The sequence below is a fragment of the Giraffa tippelskirchi genome, chromosome 7, assembly GCF_054371585.1.
Source record: "Giraffa tippelskirchi isolate mGirTip1 chromosome 7, T2T-mGirTip1v1.2.pri, whole genome shotgun sequence".
Classification (NCBI taxonomy): Eukaryota; Metazoa; Chordata; class Mammalia; order Artiodactyla; family Giraffidae; genus Giraffa; species Giraffa tippelskirchi.
Genome location: NC_137281.1, coordinates 94457866 through 94484839, shown reverse-complemented (window position 1 = coordinate 94484839; position 26974 = coordinate 94457866). Strand labels below are relative to the sequence as shown.

The window sequence follows — 26974 nt, the reverse complement described above, 5'->3', positions numbered from 1 at the left end:
GGCATATCGAGTGCAGCACTTTCACAGCATCACCTTTGAGGATTTGAAATAGCTCAACTGGAATTCCATCACCTCCACTAACACCCTATTCCAACAACACAAGAGAAGACTCTACACGTGGACATCACCAGATGGTCAACACCGAAATCAGATTGATTATATTCTTTGCAGCCAAAGATGGAGAAGCTCTATACAATCAGCAAAAACAAGACCAGGAGCAGACTGTGGCTCATATCATGAACTGCTTATTGCCAAATTCAGACTTAAATTGAAGAAAGTAGGGAAAACCACTAGTCCATTCAGGTATTACCTAGATCAAATCCCTTATGAGTATACAGTGGAAGTGACAAATAGATTTAAGGGACTAGACCTGATAGACAGAGTGCCTGATGAACTATGGACAGAGGTTCGTGACATTGTACAGGAGACAGGGATCAAGACAATCCCCATGGAAAAGAAATGCAAAAAAGCAAAATGGCTGTCTGAGAAGGTCTTACAGATAGCTGGGAAGAGAAGAGAAGCGAAAAGCAAAGGAGAAAAGGAAAGATATTCCCATCTGAATGCAGAGTTCCAAAGAATAGCAAGGAGAGATAAGAAAGCCTTCCTCAGTGATCAATGCAAAGAAATAGAGGAAAACAACAGATTGGGAAAGACTAGAGATCTCTTCAAGAAAATTAGAGATACCAAAGGAACATTTCATGCAAAGATAGGCTCGATAAAGGACAGAAATGGTATGGACCTAACAGAAGCAGAAGATATTAAGAAGAGGTGGCAAGAATACACAGAAGAACTGTACAAAAAAGATCTTCATGACCCAGATAATCACGATGGTGTGATCACTCACCTAGAGCCAGACATCCTGGAATGTGAAGTCAAGTGGGCCTTAGAAAGCATTACTACAAACAAAGCATATTCTATAAAATATTAATTCAGCTAGGTGTACCACTAGGGGTGGGGAGACAGATTCTGAACTGAAATATATTGTGGAAACATACATATTCATACTTTCTTCATCCAAAATATCCACCATGCATGTTAATGTTAAGAGTTTAAGTTGTGATTTTTCTAGTTCAAAAGTGGAAAAAGTTGTGATGCAGCTAAAACATCTTAAATTTAAAATATACATACTACCTTGTTAGAAATAAAATAGAGAAGTAAAAAGTTTCATAAAGCATAAATCTGGTTTACATACAATTATTTGATTGGTGCATATTTTATGGGTAATTTGGTCACTCTGTAGTATTCAGGAACACATAAATCATGGAGCTCAGGAGTCTAGATCAGTTATTTTTTGGCTTCAAAACATTTTACCTGATACTTAAAATAAATTTATGAATTAATTAAAAAAATTAATATAGTAAAGAAAATATCATAGGAGAGCTCTCATATACTAGACATGTGTATATATGTATATACTACGTATATATTTTGGAGAGACCAAGTATGCAACAGACATCTAATAGGCATCTTTATTTTCTTGGGCTCCAAAATCACTGCAGATGGTGACTGCACCCATGAAATTAAAAGATGCTTGCTCCTTGGAAGAAAAATGATGACAAACCTAGACAGCACATTAAAAAGCAGAGACATTACTTTGCTGTCAAAGGTCCATATAATGAAAGCTATGGTTTTTTCAGTAGTCACGTATGGATGTGAGAGTTGGATTATAAAGAAAGCTGAGAGTTGAAGAACTGATGCTTTTGAACTGTGGTCTTGGAGAAGACTCTTGAGAGTCCCTTCGATGGCAAGGAGATCAAACCAGTCAATCCTAAAGGAAATCAGTCCTGAATATTCATTGGAAGGACTGATGCTGAAGCTGCAACTCCAATACTTTGGCCATCTGATGCAAAGAAGTGATTCAATCAAAAAGACCCTGATGCTGGGCTAGATTGAAGGCAGGAGGAGAAGGGGACGACAGAGGATGAGATGGTTGGATGGCATCACTGACCTGATGGACATGAGTTTGAGCAAGCTCCAGGAGTTGGTGATGGACAGGAAAGCCTGGCATCCTGCAGCCCATGGGGTTGCAAAGAGTCAGACATCACTGAGTGACTGAACTGAACTGAAGTATGCAATAGTCAATCAATCCTGGCACACTGACTAATTTGAACATTGACAGAAATGGCAACCAACTCCAGTATTCTTGCCTGGAGAATCCCATGGCCAGAGGAGCCTGGTGGAACACGGCCCATGGGATCACAAAGAGTTGGACACGACTGAGTGATTAAGCATGCATGCAAGAAAAATATCAAATTCACCAGGTAGCACAAGTGTGTTTGGGGCCATACTCAAAAATCATATTAACTTAAATAATGATTTTATGCAAAATAGGTACAGAATAGTTCTGATCACAGTAATAAAACATCAAAAAAGTCACTTCTCCTGCTTTATAAATTACACAAGGGAAGTCTTGCATTTAAACTCTGCTGTTGTAACTGAGTTTGCTACTTAGATACTTTCAATTATCTTTTTGATTATGGAAACTGGATGCATAATGGTTGAAAACTATGGTTAAACATTTAAGCAAACTACAAATAATTATTTAAGTGTCAGTGGTAAAGGATTGTGGGTCATGGGGCTTGATATGTCAATGAATGAGACAGAAAGAGACTCAGCTTTAGGCTATATGAAGTGACTATTGTTGTTCAGTCGTTAAGTTGTATCCGACTCTTTGCAACCCCATGGACTGCAGCACACAGGCTTCCCTGTCCTTCACTATCTCCTGGAGTTTGCTCAAATTATGTCCATTGAGTCAATGATGCCATCTAACCATCTTATTCTCTCTCTTCCCCTTCCCCTCTTGCCCTCAATCTTTCCTAGCATCAGGGTCTTTTCCAGTGAGTTGGCTCTTGGCATCAGGTAGGCCAAAATTTTGGAGCTTCACCTTCAGCATCAGTCCTCCCAGTGGATATTCAGGGTTGATTTCCTTCAGGATTGACTGGTTTTATCTCCTTACTGTCCAAGGGACTCTCAAGAGTCTTCTCCAGGACCACAGTTTGAAAGCATCAATTCTTCAATGCTCAGCCTTCTTTATGGTGCAGTTCTCACATCCATACATGACTACTGGAAAAACCAAAGCTTTGACTAGATAGACCTTTGTCAGCAAGGTGATATCTCTGCTTTTTAATATGCTGTCTAGGCTTGTCATAGCTTTTCTTTCAAGGAGCAAGTGTCTTTTAATTTCATGGCTGCAGTCACCATTCATTTTCTTTGGAGCTCAAGAAAATAAAATCTGACACTGTGTCCATTTTTCCCCATCTATTTGCATCTGACTAGAGAGATTTATATATTTCTATTCTTGTAGTTTTCATCGCTAACCCTACTACATGTCCTTAGTTATTTTGAGCAATTTTTTAAATAGTGTGATTCGTTTGATGTGTTAATGTAACAAACTATGTCTTTTGATTTTATATCCCCCAGTGCACAGATCAAGGTTATGTGTATGAAATGAAATGAAATGAAATGAAATGAAAAATGAAGTCGCTCAGTTGTGTCCGACTCTTTGCGACCCCACAGACTGCAGCCTACCAGGCTCCTCTGTCCATGGGATTTTCCAAGTGAGAGTACTGGAGTGGGCTGCCATTTCCTTCTCCAGGGGATCTTCCCAACCCAGGGATCAAACCCAGGTCTCCCGCATTGCAGACAGGCGCTTTACCATCTGAGCCACCAGGGAAGCCAAAAACTTGAAACTGAACTGCCTTAAGCAAGTGGGCTTGTCCGGGATTTGAACCCAGGACCTCTTGCACCCAAAGCAAGAATCATACCCCTAGACCAACAAGCCACCGTTATGTGTGTATACTAGGTGTTTGATAAATTGTTGTATTTAACAGCGAACGTTAATTAACCAAAGAGCTCCCTCAGAATACCTGTCTCTTAATATTAGCAGGGGTAGGAGTTTTTTATAATTGTACATTTCTGCAAGTATCATCATAGCATCTTTCTGGACTAATTAGGCTCCTCATGTCCTAGTTGCTAATCTGATATATTTTTGGATCAGAAGAAATTGTGTATGGAGGTTCCACAGAAAGCATCTGCAAATCCTTACCTCTGCTTGACTATTTAGAAAGACTTAAAACATGGTATAATATAATATCCCAGTACCATGAGACGGTATTTACCAAACTTTAATCATTAGTGGAGCAACATCATAATTGCTCAATCCCCAGATTCCAGAGTATCTTATAGTTTCAATTCAAATGGGCTAAGTGGATTGTCATAGCACTGCCTGCCTTAACTTAACCTAAGCACAATCATCCATAAAACGTACTGAGTTCAACAAACTTTTATTAAATATATATTTTATTTAAGCTAAATATCATCTACTGAAAGTAACTATAACTAACATAACATTTATTCTTATGAATTTATATTCTGGAGTAGATACATTTTTAAAATGTAATATGTCAATAGGATTGTATATTAGCTATATTTTGCCATAATAGTGTGGTATAACAAAGCACCCAATACTAAGTAGCTTAAAAATAATAAGCATTTATTTCCTCCATGAGTTTGTGGATCATTTATTTAGGGCTTGGCTGTTCAGCTCTTCTAGACTCCAAAGAATCTGCTCACAAAGCAAAAAGTCAGCCAGATGTGAGCTGATGTAGACTGCTATGGCTGGGATGAGGCTTATTCAGTCTTACCCCAGTAACTTTGTCCTCCCAAAGGTATCCATAGAAAGTGCATGAGAGTAACAGTCAAACAGAAACAAGCACACACTTTCAAGCTTCAACCTACATCATATTTGCTAATACACCATTGGCCAAATCAAGTTACATAGCCAAGCCCAGTGTCAGAGTGATAGAGACTAGAGTCACATGGCAAAGAAGGTAGATTGTGATGGGATGACAAATAGGGACCATTTCCTCTATTCTACCACTGGGCATAACAGTTATGGAGAACACAAAGCAGGCTGAGTTAGAGAGTGAAGGCACTAGGGAAGGGGCCAGATCAGGTGATATTTAAGCAAAGTCTTGAATTAAGTGAGGAAGAGAGCCATTTGGATAGTTTGGAAAAGAGAATTCTAGTTAGAGGAAAGAATATTCCAAAGGCCTGAAACCAACCTACATTCAGCATGACAGAGAAACAGCAAGGAAGCTGCAGCTGAGTGGTAGGAGATAAAATCAGTCAAGTAGGCAAAGGAAAGATGTGGCCTGGCTTGTGGACCATGGCAAGGATATTGGCTTTAATTATGAGTAAGAGGAAAAACCACTGCAAGATTTTGAGCTGACGAAATCAGTTTCTAACCTATGTTTTTAAAGCTTCTCTCTGATTTCCATGAGAGAGATCAACTACAGGGAGGCAGGGCAGAAGTAGAGAGGTTAGTTAGTAGACTATGCTCTTAACTTATCAGAGACATCATGGTGGCTGGGTTGAATATAGTGTGAAGACAGTGAGATGGCATACTGGTACTGCTAAAAACTTTATACACACATACTGTATATATACATATTCAATTACTCATTAAAATATCTACATAGTTAAAATAAAAAATGCTCATCACTGTAGCACCTAAAATCATCTCCTATACCTCCCGAAGGTGGTTATGTGAGAACTAACCTTGGGAAACATGCCTTGCCTTCAGATAAACATTTACACTAGTCACCTAGGTTAAAACTCCTAACATAAATTAAGTAGTCAAAGACTCTTGGATTAAAAAGTTACAGACTCTTAAATTGTCTTGATCACTCAAAATATAAGACCAAAGTAAATGACATGTTTGTCATGCTTGTCATGTCTGTGATTTCCCCATAATCACAGAAATTTCTGGCATTGATTCCTCACATTAGAGAATTTTTCTCAGAGTGTTTAATAACCTAGGTTTTATTTCCTTGGTTTATTACGCTCATAACTTGTGAAGCTGCCCAGGAGTTCTTTCTTGTGGGAATAGAGGCACACACAATCCTCAAAGTTTTAAGTACCTACTACTGTTGGGATAGGTGCTATATAAATGCAGAGAATACAGTACTGCCACCCTCCCCTAAAATTTTAAGAATCTATGTATGTTTTATTCTTACTGTCACTTTATTTTATTAAAATAAAAAGGCAGTTTTCACAGGTATTAAATTTTCATTTTTGCAACAGAAAAACAAGAGAAATTTTCTGCACAAATTATAAATTTCCACAGCAGCAACTTTATAAAAATGTATGATCTTGCCCCTCAGGGTGCCTCCTCACTTGTTTGAAATGAAAAGCTGTTTGTACTCATGGTTAGAAATACACACATAAGAAAAAATTATTCATGCAAATATTTACAAAGTTGGAATAGTAATTGTTGGGAGCCTCTACAGCAGGCTGGGCACAACATCATAGATAGAAATACTAGAGAGAACTCCAAAGAATGACTCATTTGAACAAAGCTAGGACTGAAGTCCTATCTCATGGGCTAACAGTGCTACTAAAAATATCCGAGATATACTCTTTTCTTTAAAGAACTAAGTTTTGACAGTCATGACGCTAAATAGTATGAGGTAATTTTCCTTAAACATCTGCAAATGGTACAATGGTAGACAAGATTTAGAAATTAGAATGGGCATTTTTTGCAGAAGGTGGCTATTTGCCCTGGCAATGTTCTCATCTTTACCTAAGGGATATTATTATGAACATTCCGGTTTATTTGACTTGTATTTTCAAATGGGAAGGGGTACTATCTTTTTGTAATTCACTTTAATGTTTATGGGAAATTGATTTAAAATGAAATATACTTGTTATTACTTTAAAGGATAAAAAATTGATCCACTGGTCCCATTGGAAGAGTATTGCCAAGAGCATTGGGAAGGGATTTTGATGAGTTGTGTGATGGCTCTGTGTATGACCTGGAACGTGGTGCTGGATCTCTCATGGTGAAAGTCTGGAGAGCTGGACATAAGACATGCATAAAGGCCAAACAATTCCCTTACCTATCTCTACTTACAGATCTCTGCATTCCTTCTGCTCAATACAAGATGGAAGAAAGAACAAAGCAATTAGTATGAGAGCAAATCAGAGATTCCTGATAGACCAACTACATAATGAGTAGAGACCAGTGCAAAATGAGAAATTACCAGTAGCAAACAATAAAATTTATTCACTCAAATATGTAAATAAAATGACAAAATAGGTAAAAAGAAAAAAGTATTTTAGGTATGGACTTTTTGTTGCTGTCATTTGGTTAAATCTTCTTTATGATTTTCTTTTAGTGATGATACATGATTTCTTGAATGTTCAAACCACCAAAACATTACTATCAGTATATTCCAATAAATATAGTGACTGCTGTTTATAGTGACTGACCTTTCTTGATGTGGTAAAGTGTGCCAATTTTTGAAGATGGAGAGAAAAAGGTATTTTGTTCTTTTATGATGCATCAGTAGTAAAAAGTAAGATACAATTTCTCAATTAGAAGCCCTTTCATATATCCAATCAGCTCAGGAATATCAATGGTGGTGGTGGTGGTTTAGTTGCTAAGTCGTGTCCAACTCTTGCGACCCCGTGGACTGTAACCCACCAGGCTCCTCTGTCCATGGGATTTTCCAGGCAAGAATAGTGGAGTGGATTGCCATTTGCTTCTTCAGGGGAATCTTCCCGACCCAGGAATCAACCCTGGGTCTCCTGCATTGCAGGCAGATTCTTTACCGACTGAGCTATAAGGGAAGCCCATCAATATTCTCAGGAACATCAATATACTCTCTTAAAACCAAGATAAAGAGAAACCCTTGAGATATTCCCCTCATCTCAGCATATCCTCAAGGCTAACCAGGGATCAAGTTGTGCTGTTTTCACTCATATAAAAATGTCCTTGAAGGAGGGGGAGGGAGAGTGTGTCTTTGTCCTCACTCTCACCTCTGGTGACTCTCTTACTCCAGTGTCAAGTGGATTTTAAACAGTTAACTCTGTTGACACCATTATCTGCACTGTCAATCCTTTGGTGTAATTCTTTCTTTCATGTTCTGCTGGAATAAGTAGCTTGATGCATACATGTGTGCTAAGTCACTTCAGTAGTGTCTAACTCTTTCTGACCCTATGGACTGTAGCCTGCCAGGTTCCACTGTCCATGGGATTCTCCAGGCAAGAATGCTGGAGTGGGTTGCCATGCCCTTTTCCAGGGGATCTTCCCAACCCAGGGATAGAACCTGCGTCTCATAAGTCTCCTGCATTGGCAGGCAGGTTCTTTACCACTAGCACCACCTGGGAAGTCCAATTAACTATCTTTTGCTTATTTTTATCATCCTTTGAAGCTTACCACCCCAACAGGAGGACTTCAAACCCCAACACTCAATTACCTTCTCCAGCACAGGAGAGGTGTTAAAAGTAATAGAGTCAAGTATGTAAATTATCATATGTGAAACGAATCGCCAGTCCAGGTTCGATGCATGATACAGGGTGCTCGGGGCTGGTACACCAGGATGACCCAGAGGGATGGGATGTGGAGGGAGGTGGGAGGGGGGTTCTGGAAGGGGAAAACATGTACACCCGTGGTGGATTCATGTCAATGTATGGCAAAACAAATACAATATTGTAAAGTTAAAAAATAGATAAACTAATAAAAAAAGAAAAAAGAAAACTCAAGTTTTATTAGGCTGATTGATCATACAATCTCTCAGTTGACTATAGTTTTTCGCAAAGTAGGAACCAGAGAACAACTCTACGTAAGGAGTAGGGCGCAAGCACAACCTTCAGCTTCTTTAACTAGAGTCAGTGCATCACAAAACAGGTTTGTGATACAGTTTGTTGTATAGGAATGCTCCTGCCAAAATGATACTACTGACTCCAGAAATGACAGACAACAAGGAAGATGTCTTGGATTCTGCTAATTCCATAGGCATCATTATCAAGAACCTCCAAAATACTCTATACAAAAGTTTTAATACAACCAGTTGAAACCTGAAGTAAGCCCAAGGAAGATCTCTTTTTGATAACTCTTTATAATATACAAGTCTGAATGGAGAAAGTGTAAAAGCTAAAAGGAGTCAGAAGAAAAGAAGCAATCTCAGCCAGCAGCCTCAGGGTTAATCTTTCATTTGTGTAAATACCACATAAGCAGTCCTTGCTGTTTAAGCTACAAAAGATAAGGAGTTATGAGCCCTTTGAGTCGTTTAATGCTTACAAGTTTGGAACTCAGATTCAAACTGATATGAATTCCCAGAACACCAGACAAATCTTTATGATTGAGGACATATGTGATGTCAAATGCACACATGATCCTGGATCATCTTTGTTGGCGCTCCCCTGCAGTTAGCTAGATAATCAAATACATGGATATGCGTTGCCTGTTGGAAGCGCTGAGCCAAAAAGAAAACTGTCAGCCATTACCAAGGCCTGACTTTACCCTGACCAAGTCACCTGGGAACACTAGAAATCCATTCATATTTTGATATTTTATTGATTAACTAGATTAATAACTTTGATTTTTGAATGCCTTTAATGTCTAGGGAGGAGTATCAAATTGTATCATTTGCTCAAAATAATATGCTCATTGCCTTATTCTTCCCACTCACCACTACTTATGACACAATACACTTTTCAAACTTGCTAAAAATGCATCGACAGCATTAATCACCCAAACTAGACCCTTGGACTGCAAAGCTGAACTTTCCTACAGGCAATGCTTCATTCTTCTGAAAAGTTCAGGGATCTCTCTAATTAACTGTCTAAAGGGGAAAAAAGAGGATTTAATACTTTATTTTGCCAATCAAAAAATATCACTGGTGTGGTCATTAGGTGTTGGCATCACCAGGACTGCACATCTGCCTACTCTGTCTTGTTAGTAGTTTTTGGTCTTTCATATGACAATTACTTGCAATGTGTAGTTGCTGTCTCCTAGCCGGGATTGAGATGAGGAGAGAGGGGGAAAAAGCCCAGCAATTACTGTGCAATACTCAAATCTGCCTGCCAACAGGAGAACAGTGATTTGTGAGACACATCAAGAAGTGCTGGCAAGATCAATCTGCGGAGATCCCTCTGATACTGGAATAATGAGTTGACAAAGACCAATGTTCAGTTGGGTCCAAGCCCGATAAGATTACTGTTCAGCATCATCAATATTGTCTCTGTTTGGAACTGACACAATCAGACTGGAATCAATTGTATTTTCCACAGCACTGTCACACATGATTTTTAACTTTGGCTCACAACTCTGTAGAGGAGCTTGCAGATGTTGGCAGATTTTTTGTTAACTTACAGGATGTCATTATTAAGTAGGAGTTGCACCCCACAGTAATTTGTGGTTCTGCAGTGTTTCTCTGAGGTCTGTATATTGAAGAGAGAAGACAAGGAGGAAGAGAAGGAGGAGATGAGAGACTAGCACAAGAGAGATTTTCTGTTTAAACGCCCTCCTTTTGTTTTTGTTTTGTTTTTTACTGTAATGACCAAATGGACTGTATGGACTGTAGCTCGCCAAGCATCTCTGTCTATGGAATTCTCCAGGCAAGAATATCAGAGTGGGTAGCCATTCCCTTCTCCAGGAGATCTTTCTGACCCAGAGACTGAACCTGGGTCTCCTGCACTGTAGGAAGATTCTTTACCATGGAAATCCATTGACCAAAAACCATGTGAACATATGTAGGCTAGTTCTTAGCTTCAGCTTAATTTAAGTTGAGGATCAAAGCTTTTTACTGAAACAGAGAATCATGAAAATTTTTCTGCTATGAAGCAACATAACAATAAAATTGTTATATTTTACCACTAAAAGTCAGAGGGTATATGTAGATGGCTGTCTACAAAACATCAGAACTTGTTTAAGGAGCTAGAAAAACTAATAGGTGATTTGATTTTTAAGCAATCTCTAGTCTCCTCTAGTCATTATTCCCACTAAAGAAAGCAATCAACTTATTTCATGAGACACATTTGTTTCCTTAGCCTTACCCAAATGAGCATCCTAGACCCTTGATACTAGCTAACAGATCAAGTTATCCAGTAACTAAATGTGGCTCATGGCTACAGAATTACATACTGAAAAATCAAATAAGGGACAGGGGCTGGAGTTCTCTTTTGCCACAAGCATAATGCCATAAGGACATGCCTGAATGTTCCCCATTGAGATCCATCTAAATGTAAATAGTGTGAGAAGTAAGTGCCCCTGCAGAGACAATGAAACTTGCTATTCTAAACTCTCCAACTTAATAGGTTTAAATTTTAAATTTAGGTCTTTAAACCTGATCAAGGTCAGTAATCCTGTCCCATCAAATTTCCCACTTGTTATAGTGTAACTTTCCCCAGTCCAGGATGACATCAATGTTTTGGAATATTATGCAAAGCAGATATTCATGGTGGCCTCTCTGGTCCCTGATCACCCCTGACATGGTCTTTGTCCAAGCCCATGTTGGTCCCTAAGAGGCAGGTGTGTGTCCACCTTCTTGGGAAGAATATCTTTGTGGAGCTTAGGAACCTTGTTACCTATGGTCTAGCTTCCTTAGGTGAATCAAACAGTCATTTCCTCTTGATACTCTGCTTCTGCACCAAGGCTCTGTAAAGAAATGAAAACACCAATTTCAAGGTATCTCAGATTACAGTGGCTTCTCCCTTAGGAGCATCTCCCTTTTCCTTCATATTCACTGCAGTAAACATTCTCCTCCCCTCCAAGGGTTTCACTGCTTTCCCTTTCCCTGAAATAAACCCCTTAAAGAGATCAGGTTAGAAAACAAAGCTGGTTACTTTGATTTTGACCCATCACAAAGGGCTTGAGAAAAAAAAGGCCATTTCAAGATGAGGTTGGAAAAAATGAGAACAAATCACAAATTAAAATCTTAATAAACAATTCTGTCACACCTGCAGCTTGGTGGCCTTGAAAAAGTTCTAGAATAATCCCAGATCTATCTCCTCACTGTAATCTCAGATCTAAAAAAAAAGAACACTTATGAGGATCAAAGGAGCATGTGCATGTAATGTTTTCTTGATACTGAAATGTGAGTGGCAGCAGTAATTCTTCATTTTTTAATGCCCCTTGCAAAGCAGATAGCAATTTGCAGGTAAGAGACAGGGAGAGAAAGAACAAAGGCCAGTCTTCCACACACTTGATTTCTTAGGTGGTTTGGATATGGTCCAAACAAACTGCTCTACTGGGCTCCAAGCTAACTGAAATCCCTGGGGACTTTACAAAGTCATTGCATTCAGCACTCCTCTGGCAGACTAAGAAATGCCAGTTGCTCCATTAGGCAAACTCACAGAGGAGCAGCTCCATTCTCATGGGGGTTCCCAACATCAGCTCAGCCTTAAATATTACGAGCATCTAGGGAAGCAGGGGTGGGGAAATGTCAGTGTATGTGAGTGGTTTGAATCTCTTTGTGTGCAGCATTGAAGACTTGAGTGTATCTGGAGGGCATTTAAATAAATGCCAATGTTCAGGGGTGGCCTTATGTATAAGTGGATTAAGCCTCTGCCTGTTGGGTTTAAATACACCAAAACCATCCATGATTGAAAGTGGAATTCCTATCAAGTCTTTCTTTAGCCCTGGGAGTACTTCCTGAAAGAAATGCTTAATTTAACTTGTATTAGATATTACTTGTGGAGAAGGCAATGGCACCCCACTCCAGTACTCTTGCCTGGAAAATCCCATGGACGGAGGAGCCTGGTGGGCTACAGTCCATGGGGTCTCGAAGAGTCGAACACGACCGAGCGCCTTCACTTTCACTTTTCACTGTCATGCATTGGAGAAGGAAATGGCAACCCACTCCAGTGTTCTTGCCTGGAGAATGGCAGGGACGGGGGAGCCTGGCGGGCTGCTGTCTATGGGGTCACACAGAGTCGGACACGACTGAAGCGACTTAGCAGCAGCAGCTGCAGATATTATTTGATACCTAATAAACAGAGAGCAGCAAGGATCAGTTTACCTTACCATTACCCAGTAGAATTGTGTATCTTGAGGGTCCAGGACAGAGGAAGAGTACATTATCGTGTGAAGAAGAAAGCCAAAGCACGAATGGGGGGCAAGATGTTGTGGGTACTGAATGGAACAGGTAGAAAACCAAAGCAGAAGACAGTGTGCATCTAGGAGACACATGGTGGTTCCAGGTACCAGATCAGAGAACAATGAAGAGAGAGGATGTGCCAACTGAAAAAGAAAGGAAAAGCACAAAAGATTTGCCTCTGCTACAAATGCTTGCCAGTGTCCTTCCCTCATTCTCATTCACAGATGTTAATTAAACATGAGTATCATAGACAAATGGGGCTTCCCTTGTGCCCTAGACTGTAAAGAACCTGTCTGGAATGCAGGAGACCCAGGTTGGATCCCTGGGTTGGGAAGATCTCCTGGAGAAGGGAATGGCAACCCACTCCAGTATTCTTGCCTGGAGAATTCCATGGACAGAAAAGCTTGGCACGCTATAGTTCATGGGGTCGCAAAGAGTCGGACATGATTGAGCAACTAATGCTTTCACTTTCATCATAGAGAAATATTTTCTACAAAATATTTTCAGTAAAATTTGACAAACATGGGCTGAAGGCACTATTCAAACACTAGGAACCATGTGTCTGGTCTGTAGTTCAAATCCACCATATATTAGCCATGCTGCTGTGTGTGCTAGGCTTAGTTACTTAGTCCATAGGGTCACAAAGAGTCGGACACTATTGAGCAACTTCACTTTCACTTTCACTTGTGTCAGACTCTTTGTGACCCTATGGACTGTAGCCTGCCAGGCTCCTCTGTCCACGGGGATTCTCCAGGCAAGAATAGTGGAGTGGGTTACATGCCCTTCTCCAGGGGATCTTTCCCAGGTCTCTCACGTTGCAGGCGGATTCATTATCAATTGAGCCACCAGGGAAGCCCATATATTAGCTATATTAGCTACATATTCATAGCATTTACATTATCTGTGTCTTAGTTTCTTCATCTGGAAATTGATGATAATAGTATCTGTTGGACTAGATAGAGTAAATCTAAGCATATCCCCAAGAGGATCAACCATTTCTCCCACTGACAATATGCAGGAAAAGAAGCAACAAATTCTTTCCCACTATTGTTCTGGGAATAAGATATAAGAAATGGGCTAACATAATAAACTGAGCCCAGGCTCACTGCTGGGTCTGTCTCTTGCTTAGACTCCAAAGTGGAAATCATATTTTGGGGACTCCAGTTGCCTGTTTAGTGTGTTTCTATGGTCTTCACATGTTTTTCTCCATGAACTGTATCGATAAGCAGTTGTGATGAGAACCCAAAGAAGGATACAACCTCTACACATGGACTGATATTTACAAAGGTTCCTTAACTATCTGCCCTTTTCTGCTTTTCCAGGTTCTACACTAAGAGGCTCGCCCTGTGAGTGAGACTAAGAATTTCAATTAAGGGGGCTTCCTTGGTGGTTAAGATTCTGCACTTTCAGTGTTGGGGGCATGGGTTCCATCCCTGATCTCGGAACTAAGATTCCACATGCCATGCAGCATGGCCAAAAAACAAAACAAACAAACAAAAAGCAATAGAATTGCAATTAGGAATATTCAGTGAACTACTCAGTTCTTTGCTAGACTACTGACTTGGCCTGCTGAAGCTGCTGCTGCTGCTTAGTCATGTCCAACTCTTTGTGACCCTATGGACTGTAGCCTGCCAGGCTTCTCTGTCCATGGAATTCTCCAGGCAAGAATACTGGAGTGGGTTGCCATTTCCTACTCCAAGGGATCTTCCCAACACAGGGATTGAACTCTCTCCTGCATTACAGGTTGATTTTTTACCACTAGCACCACCTGGGAAGCCCTGACCTGCTGAAGAGTAGTTCTTAAACTATGAGACTCATAAGAATTAACTGGAGAATTTTTTTTTTTTAAATGATGATGATTCCTGAGGACTTTCAGTCTACTAGGTTTTACTTTCTGCTGTGAACTTTCCAGAAAATACTCTAGTATTAAAAATCATTGCCTATTCATCCTTGTCTTGCTACAATTCAGTTTCATTATTTCTTTCTCAATATGCTAAATGCCATGGCCTGGATAGATAAAATTTGGTGTTATTTTCACAGGGTAAATGGCAAATGTATCACTACAGAAAATCTTTCAAAATTATCCCAGCCTTAATGATACTCCAGAAGCTCAGTTTTACCAGAAAATGAACATTATAATGAACACAGATTTTTTATATTATATATTTAATTTTATGCTCAAATAAAAAATAATTTTAACATATATATGTGTCTGCATTTTACATTGAACTTTGTCAGATGTTTGGTTTAAGTCAGAATACCACTCCTTCCCCAAGTTTCTGCATCTACTATAGCTGGCCTCATTATTGAATATTGTTATAACTGGAGAAAAAACTAAAATGAAGGAACAGAGAGTGAGGTAGTGTATTTCTTAGCTTGTGAGTCTATGTATTAATAGTTCAGTGTCCCTCTATTAGGTCATTTCCCCAACTCTCTGGAGAGATAAGAGGGAATTTTCAGTTTGATGATCTTTTTTTGGGTTACACTTTCCTCATTTCTCCTCTTTGTGGGTTAAGCTGATTACGTTAGCAATAAAGGAATACGGAATTTCTCAAAAGCAATAGCTTTGTGATTCATTTTAGAAAGAGGCAGGATAGTAGAATGGTTAACAGCATGGTTCTGGAAATAGATGGTTCTGATATAAACCATCAACCTGCCATTTATCATCTATACAACCTCTCTTTATCTCAGTTTCCTCATTTGTAAAATGAGGGTGATACTAGTACCATGTCTCACAGAAATTCTGTAGGATTAAGTGAGTTAATACATGCAAAGCACTGAGAACAGTGTCTGGGACATGAACAGCAACAATTAATGTTAGTTATTTTATGAGAAAATATAGGTGCTGTATTAAGAAATTAAATACTATATGTGGTGAACCCTCATTATGGATATTAAATGTTATTATTTATTAAAATGCTAAATTAGGTTTTAAAATTAAAACTGCTAACAAATTACATTTAAATAATTTAGAGTCTAATAATATGGAAAAAGATTTCTAGGAGGAATATATTCAAAAGTTTTAAAAAATCCTACAGAAAGATTATTGAGTTATTTCAGTTAATTGAGACAGACTATGACAAAGCAGACCCAAAACCACAGATTGCAAGGAATTTCAGACTATGGGATAAAACACATCAATTGAAGAGGAAGTTAATAAATGGACATTAGGACAAGCACTAAGGAATCTATTACCACATATTAGGGAATGCAGAATGGTGATGGTGGTTCAAGTTATTCTCATCTCACCCATACCAATGAGACAAGAAAATCTAGATAGAGTAGCTCCTCCCCATCCATGGGGATATGTTCCAAGACCCCTTATTGTTGCCAGAAATGCAGATAGTATCAAATCCTCTTTACATACTATGTTTTATCCTATGCATACATACCTATGATAAAGTTTAGTTTATAAATTAGGCATAGTAAGCTACCGCCGCCGCTAAGTCTCTTCAGTCCCCCATAGACGGCAGCCCACCAGGCTCCTCTGTCCCTGGGATTTTCCAAGCAAGAATACTGGAGTGGGTTACCATTTCCTTCTCTAATGCATGCATGCATGCTAAGTCGCTTCAGTCGTGTCCGACTCTGTGCAACCCTGTGGACAGAGCCAACCAGGCTCCTCCCTCCACAGGCTTCTCTAGGCAAGAATACTGGAATGGGTTGCCATTTCCTTCTCCAAGGCATAGTAAGAGAATGGTGGAATTGCCAGCATCACTAGTATTGTATTTTGGGGCCATTATTAAGTAAAAATAAGGATTACTTGAACACAGGCACGGGGATACTGCAATAGTTGTTCTGATAACTTAGATGGCTAAGTGACTAATGGTGGGTAAGAGGGATGATTGACCTCCCAGCAAGACAGGGTAGGACAGTGCAAGATTTCATCATGCTACTCAGAATGGCCTGTAATTTGAAACTTCTGATTGTTTATTTCTGGAATTTTGGACTGTGGTTGACTGTGGGTAATTGAAACCACAGAAAGTAAAACTGCAAATGAGGGGAAATGACTGCAATGGTGATATATTCATAAATCTTAGCTAGACAGGCCTTGGGAGAGATCTGTGAGAAGATAATGGGAAGTAGGGTCCCAGCTTAGAGCTGGGATATAATATCAAACTCCTGCCACTGGGGTGAAGTCTGAACAGAATAAAGGGTCTAAATCTTTTTGTGATGTAAAGGCAAGAATTGGTCTAGCCTACCATGTTCCTCCATCCATGGGATTTTCCAGGCAAGAATACTGGAGTGGGTTGCCATTTCCTTCTCCAGGTAGGAAGGAATACAAATTTCGTTTTGAGAACTGGGAATGACTTGGTGGCTAGCTCCTAAACAAGTCCTGTTCTGGTAGATGTTAAACTGACTCCTCAGGGTAAAGGTCTTTTTTTTTTAGTTCGCCAATGTCTAAACTGCAGTAGTATAAATACTCCCAACATGGCTGATTTCAAGCTACCTATGTAACATCCACTAGCTGCATAATTTCTCAAAAACGAACAATGGATCTCTATGAGCCAATACAAGTCAGCTCCAGCTCACAGTAGGATGTCTGGTTTTCAGAATATCAATGGTAAGTCAGAATATCAATCCTGAATCACCAAATGATAGACTAGACCTTCTATGTGTGCCTGCCTGCTAAGTTGCTTCAGTCATGTCTGACTCTTTGAGACACTATGGACTGTAGCCTGCCAGGCTCCTCAATCCATGGGATTCTTCAGGCAACAATGGGACCTTCTACATTCTTATGCTAACAGTTGAGAATGCTCTTGAGACACAAACCAAGGCTAAGCTTTAAAGGGAGGCAATCAGGAAGCCCCATACTGTTTTATCTGCATGGCTTAGACTGGAAAAGGTGCAATTATGTAATCCTGAGCCAACAATACTGGCTGACCCCCAGGTAGGCTCAACACAGAAAGTCTGGACATGCAACATGGACTCACCAGGGAATTGGTAAATGCTCTCTAGAAAAGAACGTATCATCTCATTTTTCCCATTTGTAAATTAAACTGCTTTCTTCTAGAATGAAGTTCCAAAACAATCGGTGACAATAATAACATTAATAGCATTACCTGAGTAAATATTACATGGCTGGCATTATTCAAGATCCTTTCCTTTCATGGCCTCCAATAAACCATATCAAAGTGGGTTTCTACCACTTTTCCTGGAGCTCAGAGCTTCACAGAGATGCCAGAAAGGTTACCAGAAGAAGGGAGACAAAGCCAGGGCATGGGGATTTGTCAGCATAGCAGCTCCACATACATATATTTATGTAATGAAGTTTCATCTAAGATGCCTTTTCAAAGAGGGGCTCTATTGATAAAAAAAATTTTTTGAGACAAACCAAACCTTTAAATAGTCCTACAAGACTGTTATATATTTTTCTTGTTTAAAAATGTTTAATTCTATCTAAGGTAAAATACAAATAAATTCACCTCCCTAATATAACTACTATTAACCTTTTATTGTATACCCTTCCAGATCTTTTTTAATGTACACATATTAAGGTAGGTTTTACTTTCTACATTTAACAGCTGAGGAAATGTATACTTGCTCAGAGTAATACAGATGAGCAGGGATACTAACTCAGCTCTGTCTTCTACGTTCTTACCAGGAAAAACAGGCAATTACCTCTCATTCTCTTGTACACCATTTAAATTAGTCCTTTTGTCTTTCTGTGAAATCTAGTGTTATGACTAATGATGTCGCTCACATCTGCCTACTCTATCACTTCTATCTGAGTCACTTGTTCCCCAGAGGAGGAAGTCTCACATTAAATTCCATAACATGTATTACATACTCATGGAAAGAAAGCAGACTAGATAGACAGTTTCTACCCTGCCCCATGCATTGGTATAGTACTTAAATATTATCTCCTTCTTAGACCAGGCTTTCATCATTAAGCATTAAAATAATTTTAAAAGGGATAAAAACTGTTACAAACTTTGAAAGGTTTCAAGAGCAAATAAATGCTAGCATATCAATTTCACAGTCAAAGAATATTAAAATTAGATTAAAAATATACAATTGACCTAATACATTTTGAATTTGGACTAATTGTTTGAAATTCAAAAGGACTCCAGGATATTTTTCACTTGAAATACAGAAATAAAAAATTCATACTAAACAGGCAGAGTTGCCCTCAAGGTTGAAAACATTAATCATCATGCATCTAACTGTTAACTGTAAAAAATCATTTTTCTTCTGATTTAAAGGGAATTATTTAGCGAGTGTTTTTAACTTCTCAGCTTTCTCAAGCAGAAGCAGTAACACAGGGTCAGGTTCCAGGCTCCTCTGCCCCTTTACGTCTCCCTTCTCTACAAAAAACTGCCTTTGATATACAAGGAAGCTCTTGGCCCAGAGAAGAATACACAAAGCCCACGAAGAAATGAGAGTCTGCTTGGAATGTAATTGAGATTTAGTTACTAAACTCAGGAAATGACTGGAGCTGAACAGTCATTCTATGAAGGTACATATTAACCCCAAGTAAACATGAACTTGAGGTGACAGATGGATCAGTAGGGGTGAGTCTTCACAGAACTTCCAAGTTTCTGACAGTCTTTCCATAGTTTTCAAAAGATCATCAAACTAGAAGTAACCACTTTAAAGAAAAAATTGACTTTCTATAAAATGGACAGGTATATTTCATATCAGAAAGGAAATATAATAAATCAAATATACTTAATAGCCTATTTGTGGTGCTGTCTCATGGTCCAAACCATCACAACTACCTGTCTGGCCTACAACACTATGTGTGGGCTTGTCAGTATTGAAATCGCCTTAGGTGGGTTCCAAGGTAGCTTTTCTAATATAAAACTATGTTCTACCAGAAATGTTGGAATAAGACTCAAAACGATTCATCATCTCTGACTTTAGGGTTGATATTTGTCTCACCAGAGACAAGGGAATTTTAGATTTTTTTTTTAACTTCTGGTTCTGGACAACATTTTTGCCCTACAGTGCTGTAGATGGCATCCTTTCTCTGTATAGGTATCAATTTTAGAAAAATGTCCACTGTTCATTAGCTAAACTTCGTTTTCTTTTTCAAACTACAGTATGAAGGTTAAGCTTGATTATATGTCAAAGTTAGTTTTTAAAATGATTCTCCTTTCTTTCTCTTCCTAAATATTTGGAGCCATGGATTTTGCTATAAAATCTAAGGAATCTTGGGCTTCCCTGGTGGCTCAGATGGTAAAGAATCTGCCTGCAAAGCAGGAGACCTGGATTCGATTCCTGGTTTGGGAAGATCCCCTGGAGAATGGAATGGCTACCCACTCTAATATTCTTGCGTGGAGAATACCATGGACAGAAGAGCTTGGCAGGCTACAGTCCATGGGGTCACAAAGAGTCAGACATGACTGAGTGATCAACATACACACAAAGTCACTGTCATCCCACCCTTTAATCCAGTTTTCTACAGTGACCCCAGAATGGGACTATAAAAGAATAATGTGATGACTCTTTGTACATAATTATTACAACAAAAAAATACCTCCCACACGAGTAATAATTTTATATAACACTAACCAAATCTCTGGACATATGCTCTCTTTTTAAAAATCATATGTTTGACCAGTAAAATAGATTGTTATTATTCTCCTAATACCATACTGATGATCAGAGTTTAGAGCAACATGTTTGTATTCTAATCATATTATAGAAGGTTCATTTTAGAAATGTGGTTTATTCAGAGACTAATTTTAACCTAATTCCTGTATTGTTTATTTCATACATTAAAAAAATGAAATATATTGAGCAAGTTACTTACTCCATGCTAGGTCTTGTGCTATAGGGACAAGTACTGCTTTAGAGGTGCTGATAATGTTACTACTTTCATAATTAAAGAAAATGCTAAATTTTAGTAGAAGCTAGTAAAAATATAAGCACATTTTCTTCCCAGTGAAGTCTGTGGACTCCATGGACCTACATTAAGACAGAGCCTTTTAAGTTATTGCAGCCACTGTCTACTCTGCCCGTATCTTCTTGGATTCCTTTACTAATTACATGCATACCAGCTTCCAGTGTGCTTTTATTGCAAACAGGCTCTGCATCTGTAACTGGAAAGCCGGAAGTATAGGTATTTTTGTTACCTTGGGGACATCCCTTCAACAATGACTGAGATATACAGGGGTCAAAATATTCTAGCTTTTTTTGCCCCAACTTGAATTCTTCTGAGGTGTGATCAACATGGTTTTCAGGGCCCCTCTGCATGATTAAGCCAAAGTTACAATTCTTGGATCTTGGATCCTTCTAGGCCCCTATCAGTTTTTCCCAGGAATATTTCCCAATAAAATACATGCACAAGAGTCTTGATCAGAGTATCTTCTTCTGAGCTTGAGGCAAGACACACATCATGGTTAAGACTTAGATCAACAAGGTATAAAGTATAGACATACATGCTCCAGCTTACTTTGTATAAACAATCAATAATTTCCCAAATAAAATTTCATCTAAACTCTAACCAATAAACTATTCAAACTCATAAAAGACTGAGAAAGATTTAGGACAAATTTAAGGAGAGTCCACTGTCAGTAATAGCAGATTAGGTAATTCAGATTAAATCACCTCCTGAGGAAGTCCAGAGCTGAACAAAACACACATCCAAAAGCATATGTTTAAAGGCACAAAGGAGGTAATTAAGTAGCCAAGACTTATCAGTTGAAGATCTAGGGAAGAACAGAGACCCAGGGAGATGAGTGTATTTTGACGGCTCCTTTTCCTCTAAGGGCATCTGTTAATTTAAAAGGGGGAGCCTCTTAAATATAAGGGACCAGTATCAAGTCCAGGGGTCTCCAAGAAAAGGGGTTCTATGAACTCCTATTGCTTTGGGTTAAGATCTAAAAAAAACTGTGCTGGAAAAGCAAGGGCAAACTAAAGTCAGGCAAGACCTTAGAATGACTGTTATACAGCTTTAAAGAATCCCAACGCCAGACACCAGATTAACTTCCCTGAATGAGTTTCTACAGAATATTCCTCAGGCATCTGGAAGAAACAAATAAAAACTATCTAGAAGAAGACATCATCCCAGTTCTCATATTATTTTTGTAAACAAATTTTCACATACAATAAAAAAAAAAACTAACCAGGGATGCAGAGACACAAAAATATAACCTTAAAGACCATAAAAACCACATTAGACAGGCTCACAAGGGTTCAGTACAAATCCTACAGATCTGATTAGACACAGGTGACAGTTAAAAGACCTACAGTTTCAAACATATAATTCAGAGTCTGAGAAAGAGAAAAAAGAGAATGAATCAAGGGCAACATTTGAAACATAATGGTTGAGAATATTTTAAAACTAAAGAAAAATATCAAGCCATAGATTCAAGAAACCTTATGAACCCCAAAAAATAAAGAAAGCTGTCACAAAAGATATATTAGCAAATCCACTGAAAAGGTACATATGATAGCCTATTTATCAACAGAAACAATGAAAGACAGAAGACAATGCAAAAATATATTTAAGATATTGGCAAGAAGTTGCTGTCAACTTAAGAGTCATAGTTTTCTATAATTTTTCTTCTAGAATGAAAATTATTGATCTAGTGAAAGTGAAAGTCACTCAGTCATGTCTGACTCTTTGTGACCCCATGGACTATACAGTCCATGGAATTCTCCAGGCCAGAATACTGGGAATGGGTAGCCTTTCCCTTCTCCAGGGGATTTTCCCAACTCAGGAATCAAACTGGGGTCTCTTGCATTGCAGGTGGATTCTTTACCAGCTGAGTGACAAGAGAAGCCCAGGATGGAATGGGTGGCCTATCCCTTCTCCAGCAGATCTTCCTGACCCAGAAATTGAACTGGGGTCTCCTGCATTGCGGGTGGATTCTTTACCAACTAGCTATCAGGGAAGAGCTAAATACAGCTCAAACAAACTCAGAGAATTTGTCACCAGCAGACCTACAACAAATAATACATTAGGGCTTTCTTCACATGAAAGAAAATAATCTTAGGTGGAAGACTGGAAAATAAGGAAAAATTGGAAACTTACAAAAGCAAATATTAACAAATATTTACTACAAAAAATTTAAATTTTTCATTTGCATTTATATATAAAAGGAGAGAGTAAGTGAAATTAAATTATTTAAGAAGAGACTAAGAACATCAATTAATATCAGACATTTGTAAGTCAGAGATGAATGCTGTAATTTTTAGTATAATCATCAAAAGGATAAAAAATGAATTATGACTTCTATGCCAACAAAATCAAAGAAAAATTATGAAAAATAATAACTCAAAAAGAAAATAGAAAGGATAAAAAGGAAGACATATGCACAAATAGAAACCATATAAACAATAGTGTATTTAAGCCAAGTATATCAATAAATACATTAAATGTAAGTGGATTAAATGCTTCAATTAAAGACAAAGATTGTCAGATGATTAAAAAGAATGCAGAAGAAACCATCAACAAAACCAGAACACAACCTACACAATGGGAGAAAATATTTGCAAACAATATAACTGACAAGGAGTTAATATCCAAAATACACAAACAGCTCATATACTGCAATACTGAAAATCAAACAACCCAATCAAAAAATGTGAGGAAGACCTAAAAAGACATTTTTCCACAAAAGATATACAGACAGCCAATGGGCACATGAAAAGATGCTTGACATGGCTAATTATTAAACAAATGCAAGTCAAAACCACAATCAGGTACTACTTCCCATCAGTCAGAATGGCTATCATCAAAAAGTCTACAAATAACCAATACTGGAGAGGATGTGGAAAAAAGGATATCTTTGTATACATTTGGTGGGAATGTAAATTGGTGCAGCCACTAAGAAAAACAGTATGGAGTTTCCTTAATAAATTAAAAATAGAACTGCCATATTATACAGCAACCCTACCTCTGGTTATATATCTGGAAAAAAACAAAAACTCTAATTTGAAAAGATACATGGATTATAATGTTCATAGCTACATTATTTACAATAGGCAAGATATGGAAACAACCCAAGTGCCCATCAAAAGATGACAAGCTTAAGAAGATGTGGTAAATATATTGGAATATTACTCAGCCATAAAGAATGAAATCTTGTCATTTGCAGCAACATGGATGGACCTACAGGGACACTATAATGATTAGATATATAATTCAGCAGAAATTTATAGCAGTTCTAAATGTATATGCCCTTATCATAGCCTTAGGTATATAAAGTAAAAACTAACAAAACTAAAGAGACAAATGGACAATCATAATGAAAGATTTTTCTTAGAAAATTGATAAAACACACAGAAAATTAGAAATCATATAGATGTATTTAACAATATGATAATAAACATATTTCAAACATGGCCATCATTTCAGAATACACATTCTTTTCAAACATATACAAAATTGTCCCCAAACTTACCATTTCTTGGGTCATAAGCAATTTTAACAAATTTCAAAAGAACAAGAACATACAGAATATGTGCTCTGATAACAATGCAAATAAACTAGAAATATGTGGAAACAATTTGGAAAATCTCTATGTTTGAAATTAAGCAATATACTTTAAATAACTCATGGATGAAGTAAAATAAAAATGGAAATTAGAAAATATTTTAAACTAAATGATAGTAAACTATGACCTCTCAAAACTTATGGAATGTTGCTGAAGTTATTTGTAAATGGAATTTATAGCTTTAAATCCATATATTAGAAAAGAAGAAAAAATAAAACTTGATCTTTTTAAATTACAAAAAGAACAGAAATTACAGCCAAAGAGAATAGATGAAAGTATGTAAGGAAAAGAGGAGAAACTGCAAATTAAACACATATAATAGAGAACATCAACAAAATCAAATTTGTTTTTTAAGACTAATAAAATTGATAAACCCTGATAAAACAGATTAAAATTAAAAGAATGGTAGGCATAAATAACCAATATCAATATTTAAAACTGACATCTCTATAGATGCTACAGATATTAACAATGTCATGGCAATAAATTTGAAAATTTGGATTAAATAGAATATCTAGAAAAATTACCTCTAAAAATAGTGACCAAATTTGTAAAAATTTGAATAGATTACCTGTTCATCAAAATACACTAATTCAAGGGTAAAAAGACAAACCATACAGTGGAATATCTAGGGCACATAACTAATAGACTCCTCTACAAAACTTTAAAAAATGATAACTGTGACAAACCAATAAAGAAAAAAATCTGCCATTCACAAAGAGTAAGCCAATACATACAGAGTGTTCAACCCCATTACTAATAAGGGAAGAGGAACTTAAAACTACAATAAGACACCACAAGAATGACTATTATTTTAAAAATTTAAAAATAACTAATGATGACAACGAAGTAGAAAAATCATGTCTCTCTAATACTACCAATAGAAGTGTAAATTGATTGGTACAGCCACTTTGAAAAACAGATAAACATTATCTTCTTAAATTGAGCATAGGGAGGCTTGGCATGCTGCGATTCATGGGGTCGCAAAGAGTCGGACACGACTGAGCAACTGAACTGAACTGATATCTTATCTCAGCAATTCTTCATATAGACACCTACTCAACAAGAGTGCATGCACAAGGGTTCCAGGAAACATGTAAAAGGTTTAAGGCAGCATTGTCTGAAATCATCCAAAACTGGAAGTTACCCAAAATCCATCTATTCAATAAAATACTATACAGTTCTTACAGCAACATGAAAACCTTCATAAGGAAGCCAGACACAAGAGAATCTACATGTATGATTTTCTCCATGTAAGTTTAAAAAACAGATAAAACTAAACTTTTACTTTAGGTGATAAAACTAAAGGGAAAAAAGTAAGGATGGTGATTACCATGATGGGAGGCAGAGGGAAGGCAGTGATTGGAAAGAAGTTCCTAAGGTGCTAGTTGATATTTCATGTGACAGGTGACCACCCGGGTGTTTCCTTCATGGTAAATCATTGAATGATACACATTTGCTTTATAAATTTTTCCATATACGTGTTATATTTTTAATAAAAGTCTTAAAGTAATTATTTAAAAAAATAAAATAATAAAGTTAATTTTTACTATTGGAAATGTTAATGTTACACAATCCTTGTTTTTGATGTTATTGTTTGAATGGCCAGATTCTATTTCATAGATAATTTCAGAAGATTATAATATTGGGCAGTTCATAAATGACTGGTAATTGGCATTTCTGAATATAAGTCTTTAGAAACTCCAATAAATGCAGATTCATTTTAAGTTTGGCCTGTTCTCTACTAGAGATGGAGTAGGATATTTGGGTTATTCAATTACTCTAAATAGTAGATTTACTGTCTATATCATGCTGCTGCTGCTGCTAAGTCGCTTCAGTCATGTCTGACTCTGTGCGACCCCATAGACGGCAGCCCACCAGGCTCCTTTGCCCCTGGGATTCTCCAGGCAAGAATACTGGAGTGGGCTGCCATTTCCTTCTCCAATGGATTCATGCATGCTAAGTCACCTTAGTCATGTCCAACTTTTTGCGACCCTATGGACAGCAGCCCACCAGGCTCCTCTGTCCACAAGATTCTCTAGGCAAAAATACTGGAGTGGGTTGCCATTTCCTTCTCCTATCTATATCATAGCATACACAAATTGTATATTTTTAAGTTGTTAGAATCCATTTTTTAAATCATTGTATACTAATAAGACTGGGCATAATTAAACTATTAGTAATTTGAAAGGCAAAAATTTACCTTGCTGAAGTCTGTTTAGGACAATCATGTGTGCACGTTAAGTCGCTTCAGTCGTGTCTGACTCTTTGTGACCCTATGGACTGTACCCGGCCAGGCTCCTCTGTCCATGAGATTCTCCAGGCAAGAATACTGGAATGGATTGACATGCTCTCCTGCAGGGGATCTTCCAGACCCAGGGATCAAACCAGAGTCTCTTATATCTCCTGCATTGGCAGGCAGGTTCTTTACCACTAGTGCCACCGGGAAGCCCCAAGGATAATCATAATGAGCATCAGTTGTCATTGTACTGTTGACTTTATAAGAGGGCCAGGTAAACATAGGTTTTGGTTAATGTAACTTAAAGTAAGAGCATTTCTAGTTACTGTCTCAAAGGACTTTTATAGTGACTCCCTACCTAGAAAACTGAAACTCTATTTGGACAATATTTAAAGCATATTTTG

General features: G+C 37.9%; 1 long non-coding RNA gene and 1 other non-coding gene across 6 annotated transcripts in view; both read right to left on the bottom strand.

Annotated features, from left to right (window-relative positions):
* The window catches only part of LOC145512748 (uncharacterized), a 630718-nt gene that overhangs the window by 227578 nt on the left and 376166 nt on the right, over positions 1 to 26974 (bottom strand). The window contains exons 1-2 of one of the 5 annotated variants that reach the window (XR_014058757.1): positions 16277 to 17532; positions 11374 to 11443 (exon numbers count right to left, since the gene is read on the bottom strand). The exons of the other annotated variants lie outside the window; for them this stretch is intronic. This is a non-coding gene — a long non-coding RNA (uncharacterized LOC145512748). Of the gene's footprint in view, positions 1 to 11373; positions 11444 to 16276; positions 17533 to 26974 lie in introns of those variants that run through there. 5 annotated transcript variants of the gene reach the window in all.
* TRNAP-UGG (transfer RNA proline (anticodon UGG)) lies at positions 3710 to 3781 on the bottom strand. Its single transcript has one exon. It is a non-coding gene; the product is annotated as a tRNA-Pro (tRNA).